General features: G+C 39.5%; 5 non-coding genes across 5 annotated transcripts; all 5 read left to right on the top strand.

Annotated features, from left to right (window-relative positions):
• The first annotated feature begins 1,795 nt into the window (after positions 1–1,795).
• trnag-gcc (transfer RNA glycine (anticodon GCC)) lies at positions 1,796–1,866 on the top strand. The gene has a single exon. It is a non-coding gene; the product is annotated as a tRNA-Gly (tRNA).
• Positions 1,867–2,419: 553 nt separating this feature from the next.
• Positions 2,420–2,493, top strand: trnai-aau (transfer RNA isoleucine (anticodon AAU)). The gene has a single exon. It is a non-coding gene; the product is annotated as a tRNA-Ile (tRNA).
• Positions 2,494–17,926: 15,433 nt separating this feature from the next.
• trnai-aau (transfer RNA isoleucine (anticodon AAU)) lies at positions 17,927–18,000 on the top strand. The gene has a single exon. It is a non-coding gene; the product is annotated as a tRNA-Ile (tRNA).
• A 7,673-nt stretch (positions 18,001–25,673) lies between these two features.
• trnag-gcc (transfer RNA glycine (anticodon GCC)) lies at positions 25,674–25,744 on the top strand. The gene has a single exon. It is a non-coding gene; the product is annotated as a tRNA-Gly (tRNA).
• Positions 25,745–26,302: 558 nt separating this feature from the next.
• On the top strand, positions 26,303–26,376 carry trnai-aau (transfer RNA isoleucine (anticodon AAU)). Its single transcript has one exon. It is a non-coding gene; the product is annotated as a tRNA-Ile (tRNA).
• The last annotated feature ends 128 nt before the right edge of the window (positions 26,377–26,504 follow it).

Here is a 26,504-nt window from a genome sequence, read left to right as displayed (position 1 = left end):
TCTTTCGCTGGAAATCTCGCCTGCTTCTACTTTACGAGTACAACCCCCTCTCTGCCGGAGTGCTGGCTGTGACGAATTAAACCGGTTTCACAGGTTTCAATCACAGACCATGTGACATGGGAGTCAGGAAACTAACACACAGCGCCACCGGATTTGATAACACTATAAAAACGCTATAAAATAATGTGACTAGGCACAGAACAAGTTTACAGCACAGTACAATAATAAATGCTGACCATGACTTTAGAAGCATAAATTGCCTTACACTCAATTTAAACACAAGCTGTCTTTAGCCCTCTAAGCTGGTTCATACAGAAATGTAGAGATCCAGGCTCAGAACACACAGCTTCATTAGCGAAAACATATGCAGGACAACTAGAGAAGACGTTTTACAGAGGATGGATTTTTAGAAACATCTCATCAGTGACATCACTGAAGTCAACTCCTAGGTACTGTAACTGTCGTGTGGATAGTTTCACAAGAATCAGACAAAGGTTTAAGCATCGCTTGTTCTAGATAAAACTGCAAAAAAAAACAACAACAACCCATAATGTACTTCTTTGCGGCTCTGTTTGCCCAAATCATATATTCACAACGTGAAATCTAGAAAATAATATTACGTAACCAAAATCCGCAATATGGAAACAGAACCTGTGTAATTGTTGATAGATGATGTACTCGTAACATTTTTTCAAGACGAACTACAACATTTAAAAAATGACTTGTATGTACTTGATATCTCTAATCAATCCACGGGTCCCAGCACAAAAACGAAACTAAAACGCATACCGTTTCGCGCTTCTTATTAGTTGCTCAAAAGTAATTTGACCGTATGAAATGCATAATATAAACCTAGAAACATATATGTGAGCAGTACTTAAGCACTGTAGTATCGGTGTTAAGACATACCTCTCAAATACTGTAAATCAAGTTAAAAATATCTCAAGACCGATTCTGGTCATAATGAAACCATGTTTCGTGTATGTTTTCTTTAAAGTACCAAGACCAGCCATATACTGTATGTTTATGTTCCAAAATTAATATCGTTTATGGCCTTCACACGCGTTGCAGTATGCTCCTATTCTTTTTATGCTCAGCTACTAAGATTTCCCTTCAGTGGTAAAATTAGATATGAATATTCAATACTTAAACGGGCACAGTTAAGACATTAAATATACATATACATACTGTATACAGTACAGTTTTCATACGGTAAAATGTTTATGTTCCTAAATCAATCTCTTTTATGAGCATGTGAAAGGCATGGTGAATCGATTCTCAAAAATTACTGTACTTTGCATGATTGGAAACAAATGCGTGATTGCGAAATGCTGTAGTGTTACTTTTACAAAGACGGTCGATGAAAAAAAGAATGTTGACCAGGGCAATACTTTGAGTTTACACTTACAGCTTGTCCAAGGTCATTCATTATTAATACTATTAGTAATATCTTCGTTAAAGACTTTGATGTCCACAGCTCAAACATGAGAGGTTGAGCTTTATTAGCTCCACCTTTCGGAAATTCCGGATACTATTATTTTGCTTGTCGTATTATAGGAGAATTTACGGTAACTCGCGGTATTTACCGGTAGCTTGCGGTAGACTGCGTACAGCGTACCGCAAAATAATGCGGTATCGCCCGTGCATTTTGAATGGCTGCATCTGTAGGCTGCCAAAAGTCTCCGAAACCAAATTTTGATAGCAGAAAATTCTCACTCGTCCAGAAGTTCCCTTGGGACCCAACATCCAGCACAGAGTGGTAAAAAAGCGTCTTTTTTGGAGACCCTTACAGCGTGCATTGGTGGTTCAGTGGTAGAATTCTCGCCTGCCACGCGGGAGGCCCGGGTTCGATTCCCGGCCAATGCAGTGGCTTTTGCAGCGAGCGGCTCCATCACTTGCATCCCCTTTCAACTCGCAACTGAAAACCCTCTGAAGCTTAGAAGCTGTGAGCCAGGTCAGTACCCGGATGAGGGTGACCTACAGGGAAAAGCAAAGCTTACAGCTGGAAGCGGTGTTAATGGAGCCAGCGGTGGGGCACTCACCCTGAGGTCTGTGCGGGTCCCAATGCGCCAGTATAGTGACGGAGACGCTGTGTGGTAAAAAGGCGCCGTCTTTTGGATGTAAATCCGAGGTCATAGCTCTCTGTGGTCATTAAAAGTGACCACCAAAACATTTGACAAAAGCTCTTGGTAATTGATGGTCTTCAATAATGCTTCTCCTTTAGGTACATTTGAAATCAGCTGAAAAATGCTGTGAAATGGGGGGGCACTTCAGGCCAGTGTAGGATTTGGGATACAAGAACCATTAAACAGCACGAGAAAGCCCGTACACTGAATCGCAGGGCTTTCTATTCAAAGAAGGACAAAAGAAATTTCTCTGAATTCCATTTTTTGCAGCACAGCGAAGACAGCGGGCACGAGGCCTGTTAGCTCAGTTGGTTAGAGTGTGGTGCTAATAACGCCAAGGTCGCGGGTTCGATCCCCGTTCGGGCCAGGCAGTCTCCTCCGCTCTTGCCAAAACCCGTTACTGTGGTGAGATTGGTGGTTTTGCAAAGACGCCACATACTGCCGACAGACGAGAGTGTTGCGGGAGAAGAGAGAAGTGATGGAAGATTGAAGAGTGTCCTAGGTGGAGCCAAGATGAAGTGTCACAATTGCCTAGCGGAGGATTCCAAATGTTTAAGATGGTAAAAATAACCGGAAGTGATCCCCCAGTCCAGCGCAGTCTGACGTACTTCTGTCATATAAAGTGAAACTAGATGTCGAACTGGAGCCTCACCATCTGCATAAGTGAGGCTCCAGTTATACATCTAGTTTCACTTTAAATGACAAAACTGAAGAGACTTAAAAGAGCTGGAGAGGATTTCTTACAACTTTTGAGCCGGCACAGTTTTCGAAAACGTTTTCTTCACGCTGCACTGTACAACACAGACAGCCAAGAGTCTCCAAAACAAAACGAATTGACAGATAGGAGAAAAGTCCCACTCGTCCTAAAGTTCCCAAAATCCAGAACTGAGCGTAAACAAAGTGTTCAAGTAGCGTGGGAATGCTACCCCTAATCCTAGCTGGAGTTTGAGCGTCTGGTTCAGAGTTTGCTCAAGAGTTTACCTTTCACAGATGCGCAAAGATGAATGTTGAGGGTGCACGCTTCAACGCGCCTTACAGTGCAGGGAGTGATTAGAGACTATTCGTGACGTGTGCTCGTTCCCATATACCGTACGCCCCGGGTTGCAGTGCTAGGATGACGTCCAATACCGCTTCGGCACGTAACGGCATTATATTCAAGTGCAGGACGTGAGGGTTTTATTTTGTTCGTTTTGTTCTGCTCTGCTTTGCTTTGTTTTGCTTTCCATGGCGTTCGTAAGAGGGTCAATAAAAAGGCGATTCCTGCGTCTAACACGAATGTAAGAGCTATTTCAAGTGCGGCTTCTTTTTTTTAATGGAGATCGACTTTGAAAAAGGTTTCCGCCGGAGCCTCGCGATCCATGTGAGATTGTAGCAAGAACGCAACAACGGCGGCGCTCGCTGTAGTTGTGGCCGAGTGTTTAAGGCGATGGACTAGAAATCCATTGGGGTCTCCCCGCGCAGGTTCGAATCCTGCCGACTACGGTGTCCTCCTCACGTCGTCGTGTGCCGGCGCAAGCAAGGAAAAGTGCCTTTCTGCTTTTCCTGGTGGTTTTAAAACGCGAGATCGCTTGTACCCGCTGCCTTGGAAAGAAATGTCTACATGTTTACTTGCACATTGTCTATTGTTTGTTTGTACATTGTCTTGATGCACTGTTTGCACTTTGTCTTGTTTTTTACACTTGTTTTACAATCGAGAGACCTTCTGTAAGTAAGAATTCCATTGTACCAGTACCGGTTACATATGGCAATAAAGTTCAAGTTCAAATGCTTCAGCGTCCGCAAACGGCATTTTGCAGCTGGAAGCAGATGGCGACGCTTTTTGCGGTCGCGTGTCTTGTGCCCCATTTCCGGCCTTTAACATCGAATCAATAAAGCTGTTAGAACCGACACCATAGGTGCTTTTCTTACAACTTTTGATCTGACTCAGTTTCGGAATGCAATTCCTGAACACTGCGAGAGACAACCTACAGATGCAGCCATTCAAAATGAGCGGTAAAAACCCGTGGTACAGTAACCAACCCGCAGGGCATCGTAGGGCACCGCGGTAAGTGATTGGCTGGCCAAAATGACCGACAGGGGCACTCGTGGTGCATTGGTTGGTAGTGAAAAGATTTAATCATTTAATGTCTTTACTGTGCACATTTCAATCCGCTTAGTTTTGAATATTTATATGGAATTTTACCACTAAAGGGAAATTTTAGTAGCTGAGCATAAAAAGAAGAGGAGCATAACGCATCTGAAGGTCATAAACGATATTAATTTAGGAACATAAACATTACTGTATGTACATAAACTGTACTGTGTATGGCTGGTCTTGATAGTTTAAAGAAAAAATACACACCAGTCTTCCATTTCTCCCTAAACATTTTAAGCATGAAAGTTTTATGAAACGGTACCCAAATATGTGATTGCTGTATAGAATGAATTTTAATTTTTAAAAATTATTTAACACGAAAATTAAGCTGTTTACATCTTCCGCCTGAGAACAGTCACCCGTTGCTTCCCAACGCAGAAACACAGCCACTAACTAGCAAAGAGAGGACATTAGCTAGCCAATATGATAAAGAAATAAATGATTATTTTGTTTATTTCTTTTGCACATTTATTTGAACATTTCCATCGATTGTACAAGCACTCGGAAACTGTCTAATCCCTAGTTCATCAAGCATTTACCGGTCTGGTGCCGGTCTGTGTCTTCTAGGATATAATGCCAGCGAACTCTTGTTTTTATGTCCACTATACCTACGCTGGGCAAACGTTCCGAGGTCAAATTCTTCCAGCACGGGGGTACCTTTAAAGCGGAGACGACGGCACCGAAATTTTTTGGCGCGCCTTCTCTTTAAAGCCCTGGCCAAATATGAAGACAGTACGTACAGTTATAATTCAAACGGAATTAAAAACTACACATCCCAGTTACCATGGTGGTGCTTGTGATCATTGCGTTTAACCAACGAAACAGGGCGAAAAATCAGTCACATGACTTTGGGGCAGAGTTTCGAAAGCTTAACCTATCAGCAACAAAGCGAAATTTACACGATAGGCTACCTCAAACTGTCAGTTACACGACTGTGTATGTCGCTTAAGCCACTCCTATTTGGCATTTTAGTTATGGAGGCGAGAAGACGCCCCCCCCCCCCCCTCTGGGTGTCTGATTTGCCGCCATCTTTAACTGTTCGGTGTCCGAATCGGAGTAGCTACGCGTACGAAATAAAGTTAATCCCAACTACAAAACATATATTTTTGTGGTAAGAGGGCGCAAAACATCAGTATTTACTGCTATTAATTACTGTACGATTTATAGTTGAAATCTGAGCCTAGATATAAAGTTAGATATGAAGTTAAAATCTCGACAAAGCAATGTAGGAAATACAGAGAAAATAAATCCTTTCTGACATCTAAAATCAGTTTCGATCAAGGTCTCTAAACGAACAAGAAAAAGAGGATTTTCGGAGGGCAATTACGCTGTGTTTATATAGAATAACTGATTTATGAGCAATCTAATTTCTTGTTCGTTTAAAACAGTGAAATGTCAGCTGCAAAAGATCGCACCAGAAACAGCACTCTCTCTGCTTGTCATAGACGTTCAGGAAAGGCTGAATGAAGTCATGTCAAGTACAATAATTCGGTGATCAATAATAACAGTTGTAGGACAGTATATAAGGAGGATAAGGATTTTGAAGTTGACTCGAAATCTGATAGGTAACCAGTGCAAGGACTTGAAAACAGGTGTAATGCATCCCTGATAGGATTCTTGCTGTCATATTCTGAACATATTGAAGATTGCTCAGTGTGGATTTAATTTCCCCAGTGAACAGGATGTGCATTTATTGATTCTAGAAAAAAAGCCATTCTTGATTTCTCTAGTTCACTTTAAAATAAACTATTATTCCACAATGCAGAGTATTACATGGCCAGTATTTACACATGATATTTGTGATTTAAAGAAATTAACACAAGCAGCTTTTGGAGATTTAAGTGTTGGCTGAGTTATTGCAGGATAAAAGACTAGAGATGTTGGCAAGAAGAAGATAATTTGGGGAAAGCTGAGGAATACACTTATAACAAGAACACTTCCTATTGGGGTTAGGCATACTTTTGATGAAGATGAAGTTAACAGACTATATGTTTACATAGATACTGAAATAAGGATTGTATTTTAGATTATGTGTAGTTGCTGGCATTGAACTGTGTGTTGGATGCATATGAATTGAAGGAATGGGCAAACATGGGCTGATGCGGATCCACAGAGCCAGCATATTAAGATGTTTATAATTAGAGGCAATTTGTTTAAATAACTAGGTATGGATACTGATGTGCAAGAGAGGTGGAAAGGCTGTTTCCTTAAGCCAGCACTATAAAATATTTTATTCTCAGTGAGATGCTGCCATTTCATCGTGGGTTTCTAACACTGTGTATAGTTCCATCCACACAGTGCCTTTACTTCCATCCATTTCTAATCTCTTTATCCAGTACAGAGGATTTGGAGCCTATCCCAGTAAGCAACGGACACAAGGCAGAATACACCCTGGACGTAGCGCCAGTCCATCACAGGACAGACAGACACAAACACACACACACCAGGGCCAGTTTTCCCATAAACCAATTAACTTACCAGTATGTTTTGGAGTGCGAGAGGGAGTCATATCACACATATGGAGAAAAACCATGTAACCCAGAGAGAACATGTAAACCCCACACACACAGGATGGCAGGAATTGAACCTAGGACCCCAGTGCTGCAAGATAGCAATGCTAACCACTTCGCCACCATTATAAATGGATGGATATCTTAGTTATCTTTCTAGTTCACAGGTTTGCATGCATAATTTAATTTTGAAAGCCACTGAGACATCAGGTACTACTGTTGTATTTATGAAAAAGAAACACAACAAAAAACATACTAACAACTGTGCCATCCTACTCCTTAGTTAATACATTTTATTATTCATAAACAGTTAACATTGTTAGCAAAATATTTTGAATTATATTTAACCCTATTTTTTCTTTAGTTTTGTATTTAACTTATTATATGATAGTCAGACTTAATGTATATTTGAACAATGAAAATATATTTTTACAAGATGCGGGGGAAAGTGCAACAGCTTATTACAGTGCTAAATTTAATATTATTGATTGCTAATAGTTTATGCTAACACCTAACTTTCTTAATTAGATGTATTTAAAACAGTGAACTAAGTGTAACATACTATTCAGAAATACAATCGAAAATAGTTTTGTGGTGTTTGTATGGATGAAACATTTCTAAAATGTATAACGTAACAAAATTAAAGACGATTAAAATCTGTAATCTTTCCACTTGTAATGTCATTAGACAGAACAACACGTTTCTGGTTTGTTTTAATTAGTATTAGTTAGTAGTTAGTAGTTTTAATTTAATTAGTTTTGCAATTCACACTGATTCCCTTGCGAAGATATGGACTTAAGAATATTCGTGCCTGGTCAAAAAATGGCATTAAGCACTTAAAATTAATATGGTTAATAATAGTAAACTGTAACATGCTGTAACAAGATCGGTTAAACTGCGAAGAAAATGCTTTCAGAGAAAATGTTTCAGGTGTGAAGAACATAGATCTCCAATGCAATTTCAACCAAACCTGTTCCCACACACCCTGCCCCCACTACCATTAGAATATACACAAAGCACTGAAATCTTTCGAGCTAATGATCAGGTGACCCGAGAGAGAGCGAGAGAAACACCAAGGGGTGCGGAACCAGGGAACTATTTACATGGAAAACGGGCGATCTCCCCAGACTGTCCGCCCGTTTCACTGTTACCTGGATACCTCTTTATTTAGAACTCACTAACACTGATTTTTAGTTTAGAAGGATTCAAGTAGGGTTTTAGATGAAAGGCAGCGACCTTAATCAAGCCCAAATCATAAATGAACCCATTCAGAGCCTACATTACATTTTAGCGTTTCATTCTGAGCAGAAGACCCTCACACCTGAAGAAGGCTTGCGTTTTCTCTCTTCTCTTTTAAGCATGTGTACAATGTGTAATACAATTACAATGTGTAATTACAATGCTGTAATACAATTTGAATCGTATGAGGGTGGGGGGGAGGTGTCTTTCGCTGGAAATCTCGCCTGCTTCTACTTTACGAGTACAACCCCCTCTCTGCCGGAGTGCTGGCTGTGACGAATTAAACCGGTTTCACAGGTTTCAATCACAGACCATGTGACATGGGAGTCAGGAAACTAACACACAGCGCCACCGGATTTGATAACACTATAAAAACGCTATAAAATAATGTGACTAGGCACAGAACAAGTTTACAGCACAGTACAATAATAAATGCTGACCATGACTTTAGAAGCATAAATTGCCTTACACTCAATTTAAACACAAGCTGTCTTTAGCCCTCTAAGCTGGTTCATACAGAAATGTAGAGATCCAGGCTCAGAACACACAGCTTCATTAGCGAAAACATATGCAGGACAACTAGAGAAGACGTTTTACAGAGGATGGATTTTTAGAAACATCCCATCAGTGACATCACTGAAGTCAACTCCTAGGTACTGTAACTGTCGTGTGGATAGTTTCACAAGAATCAGACAAAGGTTTAAGCATCGCTTGTTCTAGATAAAACTAAAAAAAAAACAACAACAACCCATAATGTACTTCTTTGCGGCTCTGTTTGCCCAAATCATATATTCACAACGTGAAATCTAGAAAATAATATTACGTAACCAAAATCCGCAATATGGAAACAGAACCTGTGTAATTGTTGATAGATGATGTACTCGTAACATTTTTTCAAGACGAACTACAACATTTAAAAAATGACTTGTATGTACTTGATACAGATGCAGCCATTCAAAATGCGCGGGCGATACCGCATTATTTTGCGGTACGCTGTACGCAGTCTACCGCAAGCTACCGGTAAATACCGCGAGTTACCGTAAATTCTCCTATAATACGACAAGCAAAATAATAGTATCCGGAATTTCCGCAAGGTGGAGCTAATAAAGCTCAACCTCTCATGTTTGAGCTGTGGCCATCAAAGTCTTTAACGAAGATATTACTAATAGTATTAATAATGAATGACCTTGGACAAGCTGTAAGTGTAAACTCAAAGTATTGCCCTGGTCAACATTTTTTTTTTCATTGACCATCTTTGTAAAAGTAACACCACAGCATTTCGCAATCACGCATTTGTTTCCAATCATGAAAAGTACAGTGATTCATCATGCCTTTCACATGCTCATAAAAGAGATTGATTTAGGAACATAAACATATTACCGTATGCAAACTGTACTGTATACAGTATGTATATGTATATTTAATGTCTTAACTGTGCCCGTTTAAGTATTGACTATTCATATCTAATTTTACCACTGAAGGGAAATCTTAGTAGCTGAGCATAAAAAGAATAGGAGCATACTGCAACGCGTGTGAAGGCCATAAACGATATTAATTTTGGAACATAAACATACAGTATATGGCTGGTCTCGGTACTTTAAAGAAAACATACACGAAACATGGTTTCATTATGACCAGAATCTGTCTTGAGATATTTTTAACTTGATTTACAGTATTTGAGAGGTATGTCTTAACACCGATACTACAGTGCTTAAGTACTGCTCACGTATATGTTTCTAGGTTTATATTATGCATTTCATAAGGTCAAATTACTTTTGAGCAACTAATAAGAAGCGCGAAACGGTATGCGTTTTAGTTTCGTTTCGTGCTGGGACCCGTGGATTGATTAGAGATATCAAGTACATACAAGTCATTTTTTAAATGTTGTAGTTCGTCTTGAAAAAATGTTCCGAGTACATCATCTATCAACAATTACACAGGTTCTGTTTCCATATTGCGGATTTTGGTTACGTAATATTATTTTCTAGATTTCTCGTTGTGAATATATGATTTGGGCAAACAGAGCCGCAAAGAAGTACATTATGGGTTGTTGTTTTTTTTATGCAGTTTTATCTAGAACAAGTGATGCTTAAACCTTTGTCTGATTCTTGTGAAACTATCCACACGACAGTTACAGTACCTAGGAGTTGACTTCAGTGATGTCACTGATGGGATGTTTCTAAAAATCCATCCTCTGTAAAACGTCTTCTCTAGTTGTCCTGCATATGTATTCGCTAATGAAGCTGTGTGTTCTGAGCCTGGATCTCTACATTTCTGTATGAACCAGCTTAGAGGGCTAAAGACAGCTTGTGTTTAAATTGAGTGTAAGGCAATTTATGCTTCTAAAGTCATGGTCAGCATTTATTATTGAACTGTGCTGTAAACTTGTTCTGTGCCAAGTCACATTATTTTATAGCGTTTTTATAGCGTTATCAAATCCGGTGGAGTTTCCTGACTCCCATGTCACATGGTCTGTGATTGAAACTTGTAAAACCGGTTTAATTCGTCACAGCCAGCACTCCAGTTGTAAAGTAGAAGCAGGCGAGATTTCCAGCGAAAAACACCTCCCCCTTCTTCAGGTGTGAGGGTCTTCTGCTCAGAATGAAACGCTAAAATGTAATGTAGGCTCTGAATGGGTTCAATTGTGATTTGGGCTTGATTAAGGTCGCTGCCTTTCATCTAAAACCCTACTTGAATCCTTCTAAACTAAAAATCAGTGTTAGTGAGTTCTAAATAAAGAGGTATCCAGGTAACAGTGAAACGGGCGGACAGTCTGGGGAGATCGCCCGTTTTCCATGTAAATAGTTCCCTGGTTCCGCACCCCTTGGTGTTTCTCTCGCTCTCTCTCTCGGGTCACCTGATCATTAGCTCGAAAGATTTCAGTGCTTTGTGTATATTCTAATGGTAGTGGGGGCAGGGTGTGTGGGAACAGGTTTGGTTGAAATTGCATTGGAGATCTATGTTCTTCACACCTGAAACATTTTCTCTGAAAGCATTTTCTTCGCAGTTTAACCGATCTTGTTACAGCATGTTACAGTTTACTATTATTAACCATATTAATTTTAAGTGCTTAATGTAAAATCTTGTAAAAATATATTTTCATTGTTCAAATATACATTAAGTCTGACTATCATATAATAAGTTAAATACAAAACTAAAGAAAAAATAGGGTTAAATATAATTCAAAATATTTTGCTAACAATGTTAACTGTTTATGAATAATAAAATGTATTAGCTAAGGAGTAGGATGGCACAGTTGTTAGTATGTTTTTTGTTTTGTTTCTTTTTCATAAATACAACAGTAGTACCTGATGTCTCAGTGGCTTTCAAAATTAAATTATGCATGCAAACCTGTGAACTAGAAAGATAACTAAGATATCCATCCATTTATAATGGTGGCGAAGTGGTTAGCATTGCTATCTTGCAGCACTGGGGTCCTAGGTTCAATTCCTGCCATCCTGTGTGTGTGGGGTTTACATGTTCTCTCTGGGTTACATGGTTTTTCTCCATATGTGTGATATGACTCCCTCTCGCACTCCAAAACATACTGGTAAGTTAATTGGTTTATGGGAAAACTGGCCCTGGTGTGTGTGTGTTTGTGTCTGTCTGTCCTGTGATGGACTGGCGCTATGTCCAGGGTGTATTCTGCCTTGTGTCCGTTGCTTCCTTAAAATCTAAAATATGAGCTCTACTTGCCACTTACAGTACCAACAGTACCAGTTAACTTTAGTAGTGACATTTTCATGGATCTTTTTAACAATAAAATTTACAACATCAGACTTCAGACACAATTAAACAGGCCTCAAAAAAGTCTGGTACAAACATTTTCAGCATGGAATAAACCGTTACTTTAATGGTATAAACCTTAAATGGATTCATATTCTCAATACGATTTGGTGCTCAGTAACATGACTTAGAAAATGACAGAAGACATACGTATCATGCTTATCCTTCTATTTTTCATAATCGTAAACTCCTTAAGGCAGTTACATTTTCTCTGTTCTGACCTGGAGTTACAGAGAAATTTAAATTCTAATAAGAGATTTGTAATGAGGAAAGTCATACCAATCACTCATACAGTACCAGGATTTGCAATTACAATACAAATACTTTCTTTCTGTATGTGTTTATTTTGCAGTTTGAGTCTATGGCATTCCTTTGGGGGTCTATACTCCAAGGCATGACTTTTTTATGTATAAACATCAGTATTTACTGCTATTAATTACTGTACGATTTATAGTTGAAATCTGAGCCTAGATATAAAGTTAGATATAAAGTTAAAATCTCGACAAAGCAATGTAGGAAATACAGAGAAAATAAATCCTTTCTGACATCTAAAATCAGTTTCGATCAAGGTCTCTAAAACGAACAAGAAAAAGAAGATTTTCGGAGGGCAATTACGCTGTGTTTATATAGAATAAGTGATTTATGAGCAATCTAATTTCTTGTTCGTTTAAAACAGTGAAATGTCAGCTGTAAAAGATCGCACCAGAAACAGCACTCTCTCTGCCTGTCATAGACGTTCAGGAAAGGCTGAATGAAGTCATGTCAAGTACAATAATTCGGAGATCAATAATAACAGTTGTAGGACAGTATATAAGGAGGATAAGGATTTTGAAGTTGACTCGAAATCTGATAGGTAACCAGTGCAAGGACTTGAAAACAGGTGTAATGCATCCCTGATAGGATTCTTGCTGTCATATTCTGAACATATTGAAGATTGCTCAGTGTGGATTTAATTTCCTCAGTGAACAGGATGTGCATTTATTAATTCTAGAAAAAAACTCGATTTCTCTAGTTCTTAGTTTCTCTAGTTCCCTTTAAAATAAACTATTATTCCACAATGCAGAGTATTACATGGCCAGTATTTACACATGATATTTGTGATTTAAAGAAATTAACACAAGCAGCTTTTGGAGATTTAAGTGTTGGCTGAGTTATTGCAGGATAAAAGACTAGAGATGTTGGCAAGAAGAAGATAGTTTGGGGAAAGCTGAGGAATACACTTATAACAAGAACACTTCCTAATGGGGTTAGGCATACTTTTGATGAAGATGATGAAGTTAACAGACTATATGTTTACATAGATACTGAAATAAGGATTGTATTTTAGATTATGTGTAGTTGCTGGCATTGAACTGTGTTGGATGCACATGAATTGAGGGAATGGGCAAACATAGCTGATGCGGATCCACAGAGCCAGCATATTAAGATGTTTATAATTATAGGCAATTTGTTTAAATAACTAGGTATGGATACTGATGTGCAAGAGAGGTGGAAAGGCTGTTTCCTTAAGATATAAAATATTTTAATAAAATAATAAAATGTTTTATTCTCAGTGAGATGCTGCCATTTCATAGTGGGTTTCTAACACTGTGTATAGTTCCATCCACACAGTGCCTTTACTTCCATCCATTTCTAATCTCTTTATCCAGTACAGAGGATTTGGAGCCTATCCCAGTAAGCGACGGACACAAGGCAGAATACACCCTGGACATAGCGCCAGTCCATCACAGGACAGACAGACACAAACACACACACACCAAGGCCAGTTTAAATCTAACCTCAGAACCTTTCTTTTCAGAAGACTTAGTGTCTGTATCTGCTTCATTTTCTAATTTTGGTAGCACCTCTAACTGCTTGTCTTTCTTATATGCATTTACTTTGTAATCTGTGGTCCTTTCATCTGTTTTTACATCTACTGTATTGCTTTGAGATGCCACCTTTAATGGTGATATATCAAATAAAGTTTTTTATTATTGTTATAGGGAAACATGATCAGATTGTCCCTGGTTCAGAAAAAAAGATCTAAAGTATACTAGTTTGTCACTCTTCTAATTCCCTTTGCTAAATGACTTTTCATACTAATCTGATCAATCTAACTGCCAGTTTTCTGTGCTTTCTCTATCCTGCTAGATTTGCAATTATTCTGAAAATTTTCATCTTGAAATAACTCATTTCTAAATACCTTTTTCACTGTTAACATCTTGCAGCAACTCTGCGACAAAATATACACTCTGACAGTTCATCCTGCTACCAACATTAAATAGAACAAATCTTAAGATTTCTATATTTATGTCTTTATTTAGTGATTTCATTAGTGACAAAGGCTAAACTTTCTTGGAAAAATGTCTTTTATGTGTTGCGGAAAAAACTGACTTGCTTTAACAAAATATGTTTACAAATCCTTTCACCTGGCATTTTCGTAGTTAGAAATTATGGAACGCTCTGTTAAAAGCAAGGGAGTTTTTATGTCCGTTGCAGTTCTTTTGCAACATGAATATAATTATATCGTTATTAATTTCTTGAGATACGCGATTCCATATTATATTCCCTTTTAATCAAATTCTAAAAGTATGCTTGTTGACTCCGGTATCGTGTTAGTTAAAGACTTCGATGCTTAAAATGTTTAGGGAGAAATGGAATACTGGTGTGTATTTTTTTCTTTAAAGTACCAAGACCAGCCATATACTGTATGTTTATGTTCCAAAATTAATATCGTTTATGGCCTTCACACGCGTTGCAGTATGCTCCTATTCTTTTTATGCTCAGGCACTAAGTAAAAGGAGATGCTTCATATTGCTTGACTAATTTTAAAAACTAAGTTAGAAATGCAGACGCTCCCTCGGTGCGCTGCTCTGGTGCGCCGGCTCTTACACAGTGCCTGTCTGCCGTAAGCGTTACAATATACATACCCAACACTGCTTGTACCCATCTGTCATGCAAATAAAACACCTTGAATTGAATTGAATTGAGGGGAGAAGGGGGGGATACTAAAGCCAATACTGGCTCAATGGGCTTTGACGTGCTAATGCGTTGGTTTAACAGTCCGGGTGTGGCAGGCTTCCAATGTCAACTCGACTCGATTGGAAGACAATGAACGTATTTTAGCCCTAAATGAATTAATAGCAAACATGGTTTACATAAAATACATTTTTCCAAGAAAGTTTATAATAATACGATCTATAGTTGAAATCTGAGCCTACTTTAAAAATAAAGGAAAAGCATTTTCAGAGAGCAATCACGCTGTGTTTATGTAGAAAAAGCGATTAGGTTTATGAGCAATCTAATTACCTAATCGCTTAAAACGCTATATAAAATAAAGTTTATTTAGAGATGAATGATCAATGTGGTAGTTTAAATAATGTGAGTCAGGAAACTAACACAGCGCCACCGGATTTAATAACGCAATAAAAACGCTATAAAATAATGTGACACAGTACAGCACAGTACAATAATATTGACCATGACTTTAGAAGCATAAATTACCTTACACTCAATTTAAACACAAGCTGTCTTTCTGTATGAACCTCTAAGCTGGTTCATACAGAAAATGTAGAAATGCATTAGCCTGATTATGATTAAAAACACATAATTAAACACGCGTTTGCGATTTAAATCAGAACACGATTTAAATCAATATAAATGTTTATATTGTAACGCATACTGTCCAGCCTCCATTTCTCTATAAAAATTTACTGTTGCACACACACACACAATAGAAGCGGGAACCGCTGTCAGAAGGGAAGATATGTTCAAAATATCGCAAATATCGATCATGTTGCGATATTTTGAAATATAAAAGTCAACTGATTGTCCATAATATCGCTTACCTATTTTTTCGAAGAAATGTTTGTTAAAATAAAAGTTCAGCACCAGCTGGATTCGAACACACAACCTACCAGTTGGTAGTCACGCACCTAGACCAGTAGGCTACAAGAGAACTCACATGATCAGGCAGGCGAAACAGCCCTACACAGCCCTGCCGCAGTACACGGATATAATCATACCGTTATTAAATTCTTTAGATACGCGATTCCATATTATATTCCCTTTTAATCAAATTCTAAAAGTATGCTTGTTGACTCCGGTATCACGTTAGTTAAAGACTTCGAAGCTTACAATGTTTAGGGAGAAATGGAATAACGGTGTGTATTTTTTTCTTTAAAGTACCAAGACCAGCTATATACTGTATGTTTACGTTCCAAAATTAATATCGTTTATGGCCTTCACACGCGTTACAGTATGCTCCTATTCTTTTTATGCTCAGCTACTAAGATTTCCCTTCAGTGGTAAAATTCAATATCTACAACGGGCACAGTAAAGACGTTTACAGTAAGTCTTTCTACGACAGACCAACGGACCACGAGTGCCCCTGTCGGTCAACCAATCACGCACCGCGGTATGCCGTGTCATCATACCTGCGGTATCTGTACCGCGGTGTCTGTGCCGCGCACTTTGAATGGCTGCATCTGTATCTCTAATCAATCCACGGGTCCCAGCACAAAAACGAAACTAAAACGCATACCGTTTCGCGCTTCTTATTAGTTGCTCAAAAGTAATTTGACCGTATGAAATGCATAATATAAACCTAGAAACATATACGTGAGCAGTACTTAAGCACTGTAGTATCGATGTTAAGACATACCTCTCAAATACTGTAAATCAAGTTAAAAATATCTCAAGACAGATTCTGGTCATAATGAAACCATGTTTCGTGTATGTTTTCTTTAAAGTACCAAGACCAGCCATATACTGTATGTTTATGTTCCAAAATTAATATCGTTTATGGCCTTCACACGCGTTGCAGTATGCTCCTATTCTTTTTATGCTCAGCTACTAAGATTTCCCTTCAGTGGTAAAATTAGATATGAATAGTCAATACTTAAACGGGCACAGTTAAGACATTAAATATACATATACATACTGTATACAGTACAGTTTGCATACGGTAATATGTTTATGTTCCTAAATCAATCTCTTTTATGAGCATGTGAAAGGCATGGTGAATCACTGTACTTTTCATGATTGGAAACAAATGCGTGATTGCGAAATGCTGTGGTGTTACTTTTACAAAGACGGTCGATGAAAAAAAGAATGTTGACCAGGGCAATACTTTGAGTTTACACTTACAGCTTGTCCAAGGTCATTCATTATTAATACTATTAGTAATATCTTCGTTAAAGACTTTGATGGCCACAGCTCAAACACGAGAGGTTGAGCTTTATTAGCTCCACCTTGCGGAAATTCCGGATACTATTATTTTGCTTGTCGTATTATAGGAGAATTTACGGTAACTCGCGGTATTTACCGGTAGCTTGCGGTAGACTGCGTACAGCGTACCGCAAAATAATGCGGTATCGCCCGTGCATTTTGAATGGCTGCATCTGTAGGCTGCCAAAAGTCTCCGAAACCAAATTTTGATAGCAGAAAATTCTCACTCGTCCAGAAGTTCCCTTAGGACCCAACATCCAGCACAGAGTGGTAAAAAAGCGTCTTTTTTGGAGACCCTTACAGCGTGCATTGGTGGTTCAGTGGTCGAATTCTCGCCTGCCACACGGGAGGCCTGGGTTCGATTCCCGGCCAATGCAGTGGCTTTTGCAGCGAGCGGCTCCATCACTTGCATCCCCTTTCAACTCGCAACTGAAAACCCTCTGAAGCTTAGAAGCTGTGAGCCAGGTCAGTACCCGGATGAGGGTGACCTACAGGGAAAAGCAAAGCTTACAGCTGGAAGCGGTGTTAATGGAGCCAGCGGTGGGGCACTCACCCTGAGGTCTGTGCGGGTCCCAATGCCCCAGTATAGTGACGGAGACGCTGTGTGGTAAAAAGGCGCCGTCTTTTGGATGAGATGTAAATCCGAGGTCATAGCTCTCTGTGGTCATTAAAAGTGACCACCAAAAGCTTTTGGTAATTGATGGTCTTCAATAATGCTTCTCCTTTAGGTACATTTGAAATCAGCTGAAAAATGCTGTGAAATGGGGGGGCACTTCAGGCCAGTGTAGGATTTGGGATACAAGAACCATTAAACAGCACGAGAAAGCCCGTACACTGAATCGCAGGGCTTTCTATTCAAAGAAGGACAAAAGAAATTTCTCTGAATTCCATTTTTTGCAGCACAGCGAAGACAGCAGGCACGAGGCCTGTTAGCTCAGTTGGTTAGAGCGTGGTGCTAATAACGCCAAGGTCGCGGGTTCGATCCCCGTTCGGGCCAGGCAGTCTCCTCCGCTCTTGCCAAAACCCGTTACTGTGGTGAGATTGGTGGTTTTGCAAAGACGCCACATACTGCCGACAGACGAGAGTGTTGCGGGAGAAGAGAGAAGTGATGGAAGATTGAAGAGTGTCCTAGGTGGAGCCAAGATGAAGTGTCACAATTGCCTAGGGGAGGATTTCAAATGTTTAAGATGGTAAAAATAACCGGAAGTGATCCCCCAGTCCAGCGCAGTCTGACGTACTTCTGTCATATAAAGTGAAACTAGATGTCGAACTGGAGCCTCACCATTTGCATAAGTGAGGCTCCAGTTATACATCTAGTTTCACTTTAAATGACAAAACTGAAGAGACTTAAAAGAGCTGGAGAGGATTTCTTACAACTTTTGAGCCGGCACAGTTTTCGAAAACGTTTTCTTCACGCTGCACTGTACAACACAGACAGCCAAGAGTCTCCAAAACAAAACGAATTGACAGATAGGAGAAAAGTCCCACTCGTCCTAAAGTTCCCAAAATCCAGAACTGAGCGTAAACAAAATGTTCAAGTAGCGTGGGAATGCTACCCCTAATCCTAGCTGGAGTTTGAGCGTCTGGTTCAGAGTTTGCTCAAGAGTTTACCTTTCACAGATGCGCAAAGATGAATGTTGAGGGTGCACGCTTCAAGGCGCCTTACAGTGCAGGGAGTGATTAGAGACGATTCGTGACGTGTGCTCGTTCCCATATACCGTACGCCCCGGGTTGCAGTGCTAGGATGACGTCCAATACCGCTTCGGCACGTAACGGCATTATATTCAAGTGCAGGACGTGAGGATTTTATTTTGTTCGTTTTGTTCTGCTCTGCTTTGCTTTGTTTTGCTTTCCATGGCGTTCGTAAGAGGGTCAATAAAAAGGCGATTCCTGCGTCTAACACGAATGTAAGAGCTATTTCAAGTGCGGCTTCTAAAATGCTTGTAGACATTTGTCTGTTGTTGATTGTTTTTTTGGGTCTAACAAAGTGCCATTTTCCTGTCCGGACGGGGAGACTATATCATTCCCACATGAAGCAACCCTTAATTCCTCTGAGGCGTGTCTGTCTGCAAGGCTTGTATTTTGGAAAGGTTTTTTTTTTAATGGAGATCGACTTTGAAAAAGGTTTCCGCCGGCGCCTCGCGATCCATGTGAGATTGTAGCAAGAACGCAACAACGGCGGGGCTCGCTGTAGTTGTGGCCGAGTGTTTAAGGCGATGGACTAGAAATCCATTGGGGTCTCCCCGCGCAGGTTCGAATCCTGCCGACTACGGTGTCCTCCTCACGTCGTCGTGTGCCGGCGCAAGCAAGGAAAAGTGCCTTTCTGCTTTTCCTGGTGGTTTTAAAACGCGAGATCGCTTGTACCCGCTGCCTTGGAAAGAAATGTCTACATGTTTACTTGCACATTGTCTATTGTTTGTTTGTACATTGTCTTGATGCACTGTTTGCACTTTGTCTTGTTTTTTACACTTGTTTTACAATCAAGAGACCTTCTGTAAGTAAGAATTCCATTGTACCAGTACCGGTTACATATGGCAATAAAGTTCAAGTTCAAATGCTTCAGCGTCCGCAAACGGCATTTTGCAGCTGGAAGCAGATGGCGACGCTTTTTGCGGTCGCGTGTCTTGTGCCCCATTTCCGGCCTTTAACATTGAATCAATAAAGCTGTTAGAACCGATACCATAGGTGCTTTTCTTACAACTTTTGATCTGACTCAGTTTCGGAATGCAATTCCTGAACACTGCGAGAGACAACCTACAGATGCAGCCATTCAAAATGAGCGGTAAAAACCCGTGGTACAGAAATCAACCCGCAGGGCATCGTAGGGCACCGCGGTAAGTGATTGGCTGGCCAAAATGACCGACAGGGGCACTTGTGGTGCATTGGTTGGTAGTGAAAAGATTTAATCATTTAATGTCTTTACTGTGCACATTTCAATCCGCTTAGTTTTGAATATTTATATGGAATTTTACCACTAAAGGGAAATTTTAGTAGCTGAGCATAAAAAGAAGAGGAGCATAACGCATCTGAAGGTCATAAACGATATTAATTTAGGAACATAAACATTACTGTATGTACATAAACTGTACTGTGTATGGCTGGTCTTGATAGTTTAAAGAAAAAATACACACCAGTCTTCCATTTCTCCCTAAACATTTTAAGCATGAAAGTTTTATGAAACGGTACCCAAATATGTGATTGCTGTATAGAATGAATTTTAATTTTTAAAAATTATTTAACACGAAAATTAAGCTGTTTACATCTTCCGCCTGAGAACAGTCACCCGTTGCTTCCCAACGCAGAAACACAGCCACTAACTAGCAAAGAGAGGACATTAGCTAGCCAATATGATAAAGAAATAAATGATTATTTTGTTTATTTCTTTTGCACATTTATTTGAACATTTCCATCGATTGTACAAGCACTTGGAAACTGTCCAATCCCTAGTTCATCAAGCATTTACCGGTCTGGTGCCGGTCTGTGTCTTCTAGGATATAATGCCAGCGAACTCTTGTTTTTATGTCCACTATACCTACGCTGGGCAAACGTTCCGAGGTCAAATTCTTCCAGCACGGGGGTACCTTTAAAGCGGAGACGACGGCACCGAAATTTTTTGGCGCGCCTTCTCTTTAAAGCCCTGGCCAAATATGAAGACAGTACGTACAGTTATAATTCAAACGGAATTAAAAACTACACATCCCAGTTACCATGGTGGTGCTTGTGATCATTGCGTTTAACCAACGAAACAGGGCGAAAAATCAGTCACATGACTTTGGGGCAGAGTTTCGAAAGCTTAACCTATCAGCAACAAAGCGAAATTTACACGATAGGCTACCTCAAACTGTCAGTTACACGACTGTGTATGTCGCTTAAGCCACTCCTATTTGGCATTTTAGTTATGGAGGCGAGAAGACGCCCCCCCCCCCCCTCTGGGTGTCTGATTTGCCGCCATCTTTAACTGTTCGGTGTCCGAATCGGAGTAGCTACGCGTACGAAATAAAGTTAATCCCAACTACAAAACATATATTTTTGTGGTAAGAGGGCGCAAAACATCAGTATTTACTGCTATTAATTACTGTACGATTTATAGTTGAAATCTGAGCCTAGATATAAAGTTAGATATAAAGTTAAAATCTCGACAAAGCAATGTAGGAAATACAGAGAAAATAAATCCTTTCTGACATCTAAAATCAGTTTCGATCAAGGTCTCTAAAACGAACAAGAAAAAGAGGATTTTCGGAGGGCAATTACGCGTGTTTATATAGAATAACTGATTTATGAGCAATCTAATTTCTTGTTCGTTTGAAACAGTGAAATGTCAGCTGCAAAAGATCGCACCAGAAACAGCACTCTCTCTGCTTGTCATAGACGTTCAGGAAAGGCTGAATGAAGTCATGTCAAGTACAATAATTCGGTGATCAATAATAACAGTTGTAGGACAGTATATAAGGAGGATAAGGATTTTGAAGTTGACTCGAAATCTGATAGGTAACCAGTGAAAGGACTTGAAAACAGGTGTAATGCATCCCTAATAGGATTCTTGCTGTCATATTCTGAACATATTGAAGATTGCTCAGTGTGGATTTAATTTCCCCAGTGAACAGGATGTGCATTTATTGATTCTAGAAAAAAAGCCTTTCTTGATTTCTCTAGTTCACTTTAAAATAAACTATTATTCCACAATGCAGAGTATTACATGGCCAGTATTTACACATGATATTTGTGATTTAAAGAAATTAACACAAGCAGCTTTTGGAGATTTAAGTGTTGGCTGAGTTATTGCAGGATAAAAGACTAGAGATGTTGGCAAGAAGAAGATAATTTGGGGAAAGCTGAGGAATACACTTATAACAAGAACACTTCCTATTGGGGTTAGGCATACTTTTGATGAAGATGAAGTTAACAGACTATATGTTTACATAGATACTGAAATAAGGATTGTATTTTAGATTATGTGTAGTTGCTGGCATTGAACTGTGTGTTGGATGCACATGAATTGAAGGAATGGGCAAACATAGCTAATGCGGATCCACAGAGCCAGCATATTAAGATGTTTATAATTAGAGGCAATTTGTTTAAATAACTAGGTATGGATACTGATGTGCAAGAGAGGTGGAAAGGCTGTTTCCTTAAGCCAGCACTATAAAATATTTTATTCTCAGTGAGATGCTGCCATTTCATCGTGGGTTTCTAACACTGTGTATAGTTCCATCCACACAGTGCCTTTACTTCCATCCATTTCTAATCTCTTTATCCAGTACAGAGGATTTGGAGCCTATCCCAGTAAGCAACGGACACAAGGCAGAATACACCCTGGACGTAGCGCCAGTCCATCACAGGACAGACAGACACAAACACACACACACCAGGGCCAGTTTTCCCATAAACCAATTAACTTACCAGTATGTTTTGGAGTGCGAGAGGGAGTCATATCACACATATGGAGAAAAACCATGTAACCCAGAGAGAACATGTAAACCCCACACACACAGGATGGCAGGAATTGAACCTAGGACCCCAGTGCTGCAAGATAGCAATGCTAATCACTTCGCCACCATTATAAATGGATGGATATCTTAGTTATCTTTCTAGTTCACAGGTTTGCATGCATAATTTAATTTTGAAAGCCACTGAGACGTCAGGTAATACTGTTGTATTTATGAAAAAGAAACAAAACAAAAAACATACTAACAACTGTGCCATCCTACTCCTTAGTTAATACATTTTATTATTCATAAACAGTTAACATTGTTAGCAAAATATTTTGAATTATATTTAACCCTATTTTTTCTTTAGTTTTGTATTTAACTTATTATATGATAGTCAGACTTAATGTATATTTGAACAATGAAAATATATTTTTACAAGATGCGGGGGAAAGTGCAACAGCTTATTACAGTGCTAAATTTAATATTATTGATTGCTAATAGTTTATGCTAACACCTAACTTTCTTAATTAGATGTATTTAAAACAGTGAACTAAGTGTAACATACTATTCAGAAATACAATCGAAAATAGTTTTGTGGTGTTTGTATGGATGAAACGTTTCTAAAATGTATAACGTAACAAAATTAAAGACGATTAAAATCTGTAATCTTTCCACTTGTAATGTCATTAGACAGAACAACACGTTTCTGGTTTGTTTTAATTAGTATTAGTTAGTAGTTAGTAGTTTTAGTTTAATTAGTTTTGCAATTCGCACTGATTCCCTTGCGAAGATATGGACTTAAGAATATTCGTGCCTGGTCAAAAAATGGCATTAAGCACTTAAAATTAATATGGTTAATAATAGTAAACTGTAACATGCTGTAACAAGATCGGTTAAACTGCGAAGAAAATGCTTTCAGAGAAAATGTTTCAGGTGTGAAGAACATAGATCTCCAATGCAATTTCAACCAAACCTGTTCCCACACACCCTGCCCCCACTACCATTAGAATATACACAAAGCACTGAAATCTTTCGAGCTAATGATCAGGTGACCCGAGAGAGAGCGAGAGAAACACCAAGGGGTGCGGAACCAGGGAACTATTTACATGGAAAACGGGCGATCTCCCCAGACTGTCCGCCCGTTTCACTGTTACCTGGATACCTCTTTATTTAGAACTCACTAACACTGATTTTTAGTTTAGAAGGATTCAAGTAGGGTTTTAGATGAAAGGCAGCGACCTTAATCAAGCCCAAATCATAATTGAACCCATTCAGAGCCTACATTACATTTTAGCGTTTCATTCTGAGCAGAAGACCCTCACACCTGAAGAAGGCTTGCGTTTTCTCTCTTCTCTTTTAAGCATGTGTACAATGTGTAATACAATTACAATGTGTAATTACAATGCTGTAATACAATTTGAATCGTATGAGGGTGGGGGGGAGGTGTCTTTCGCTGGAAATCTCGCCTGCTTCTACTTTACGAGTACAACCCCCTCTCTGCCGGAGTGCTGGCTGTGACGAATTAAACCGGTTTCACAGGTTTCAATCACAGACCATGTGACATGGGAGTCAGGAAACTAACACACAGCGCCACCGGATTTGATAACACTATAAAAACGCTATAAAATAATGTGACTAGGCACAGAACAAGTTTACAGCACAGTACAATAATAAATGCTGACCATGACTTTAGAAGCATAAATTGCCTTACACTCAATTTAAACACAAGCTGTCTTTAGCCCTCTAAGCTGGTTCATACAGAAATGTAGAGATCCAGGCTCAGAACACACAGCTTCATTAGCGAAAACATATGCAGGACAACTAGAGAAGACGTTTTACAGAGGATGGATTTTTAGAAACATCCCATCAGTGACATCACTGAAGTCAACTCCTAGGTACTGTAACTGTCGTGTGGATAGTTTCACAAGAATCAGACAAAGGTTTAAGCATCGCTTGTTCTAGATAAAACTGCAAAAAAAACCAACAACAACCCATAATGTACTTCTTTGCGGCTCTGTTTGCCCAAATCATATATTCACAACGTGAAATCTAGAAAATAATATTACGTAACCAAAATCCGCAATATGGAAACAGAACCTGTGTAATTGTTGATAGATGATGTACTCGTAACATTTTTTCAAGACGAACTACAACATTTAAAAAATGACTTGTATGTACTTGATATCTCTAATCAATCCACGGGTCCCAGCACAAAAACGAAACTAAAACGCATACCGTTTCGCGCTTCTTATTAGTTGCTCAAAAGTAATTTGACCGTATGAAATGCATAATATAAACCTAGAAACATATACGTGAGCAGTACTTAAGCACTGTAGTATCGGTGTTAAGACATACCTCTCAAATACTGTAAATCAAGTTAAAAATATCTCAAGACCGATTCTGGTCATAATGAAACCATGTTTCGTGTATGTTTTCTTTAAAGTACCAAGACCAGCCATATACTGTATGTTTATGTTCCAAAATTAATATCGTTTATGGCCTTCACACGCGTTGCAGTATGCTCCTATTCTTTTTATGCTCAGCTACTAAGATTTCCCTTCAGTGGTAAAATTAGATATGAATATTCAATACTTAAACGGGCACAGTTAAGACATTAAATATACATATACATACTGTATACAGTACAGTTTTCATACGGTAATATGTTTATGTTCCTAAATCAATCTCTTTTATGAGCATGTGAAAGGCATGGTGAATCGATTCTCAAAAATTACTGTACTTTGCATGATTGGAAACAAATGCGTGATTGCGAAATGCTGTAGTGTTACTTTTACAAAGACGGTCGATGAAAAAAAGAATGTTGACCAGGGCAATACTTTGAGTTTACACTTACAGCTTGTCCAAGGTCATTCATTATTAATACTATTAGTAATATCTTCGTTAAAGACTTTGATGGCCACAGCTCAAACATGAGAGGTTGAGCTTTATTAGCTCCACCTTGCGGAAATTCCGGATACTATTATTTTGCTTGTCGTATTATAGGAGAATTTACGGTAACTCGCGGTATTTACCGGTAGCTTGCGGTAGACTGCGTACAGCGTACCGCAAAATAATGCGGTATCGCCCGTGCATTTTGAATGGCTGCATCTGTAGGCTGCCAAAAGTCTCCGAAACCAAATTTTGATAGCAGAAAATTCTCACTCGTCCAGAAGTTCCCTTGGGACCCAACATCCAGCACAGAGTGGTAAAAAAGCGTCTTTTTTGGAGACCCTTACAGCGTGCATTGGTGGTTCAGTGGTAGAATTCTCGCCTGCCACGCGGGAGGCCCGGGTTCGATTCCCGGCCAATGCAGTGGCTTTTGCAGCGAGCGGCTCCATCACTTGCATCCCCTTTCAACTCGCAACTGAAAACCCTCTGAAGCTTAGAAGCTGTGAGCCAGGTCAGTACCCGGATGAGGGTGACCTACAGGGAAAAGCAAAGCTTACAGCTGGAAGCGGTGTTAATGGAGCCAGCGGTGGGGCACTCACCCTGAGGTCTGTGCGGGTCCCAATGCCCCAGTATAGTGACGGAGACGCTGTGTGGTAAAAAGGCGCCGTCTTTTGGATGAGATGTAAATCCGAGGTCATAGCTCTCTGTGGTCATTAAAAGTGACCACCAAAACCTTTGACAAAAGCTCTTGGTAATTGATGGTCTTCAATAATGCTTCTCCTTTAGGTACATTTGAAATCAGCTGAAAAATGCTGTGAAATGGGGGGGCACTTCAGGCCAGTGTAGGATTTGGGATACAAGAACCATTAAACAGCACGAGAAAGCCCGTACACTGAATCGCAGGGCTTTCTATTCAAAGAAGGACAAAAGAAATTTCTCTGAATTCCATTTTTTGCAGCACAGCGAAGACAGCGGGCACGAGGCCTGTTAGCTCAGTTGGTTAGAGCGTGGTGCTAATAACGCCAAGGTCGCGGGTTCGATCCCCGTTCGGGCCAGGCAGTCTCCTCCGCTCTTGCCAAAACCCGTTACTGTGGTGAGATTGGTGGTTTTGCAAAGACGCCACATACTGCCGACAGACGAGAGTGTTGTGGGAGAAGAGAGAAGTGATGGAAGATTGAAGAAT

The sequence above is a fragment of the Atractosteus spatula genome, chromosome 27 (assembly GCF_055471065.1).
Source record: "Atractosteus spatula isolate fAtrSpa1 chromosome 27, fAtrSpa1.hap1, whole genome shotgun sequence".
Taxonomy (NCBI): domain Eukaryota; kingdom Metazoa; phylum Chordata; class Actinopteri; order Semionotiformes; family Lepisosteidae; genus Atractosteus; species Atractosteus spatula.
This window is presented reverse-complemented; position numbering and strand designations above follow the sequence as displayed.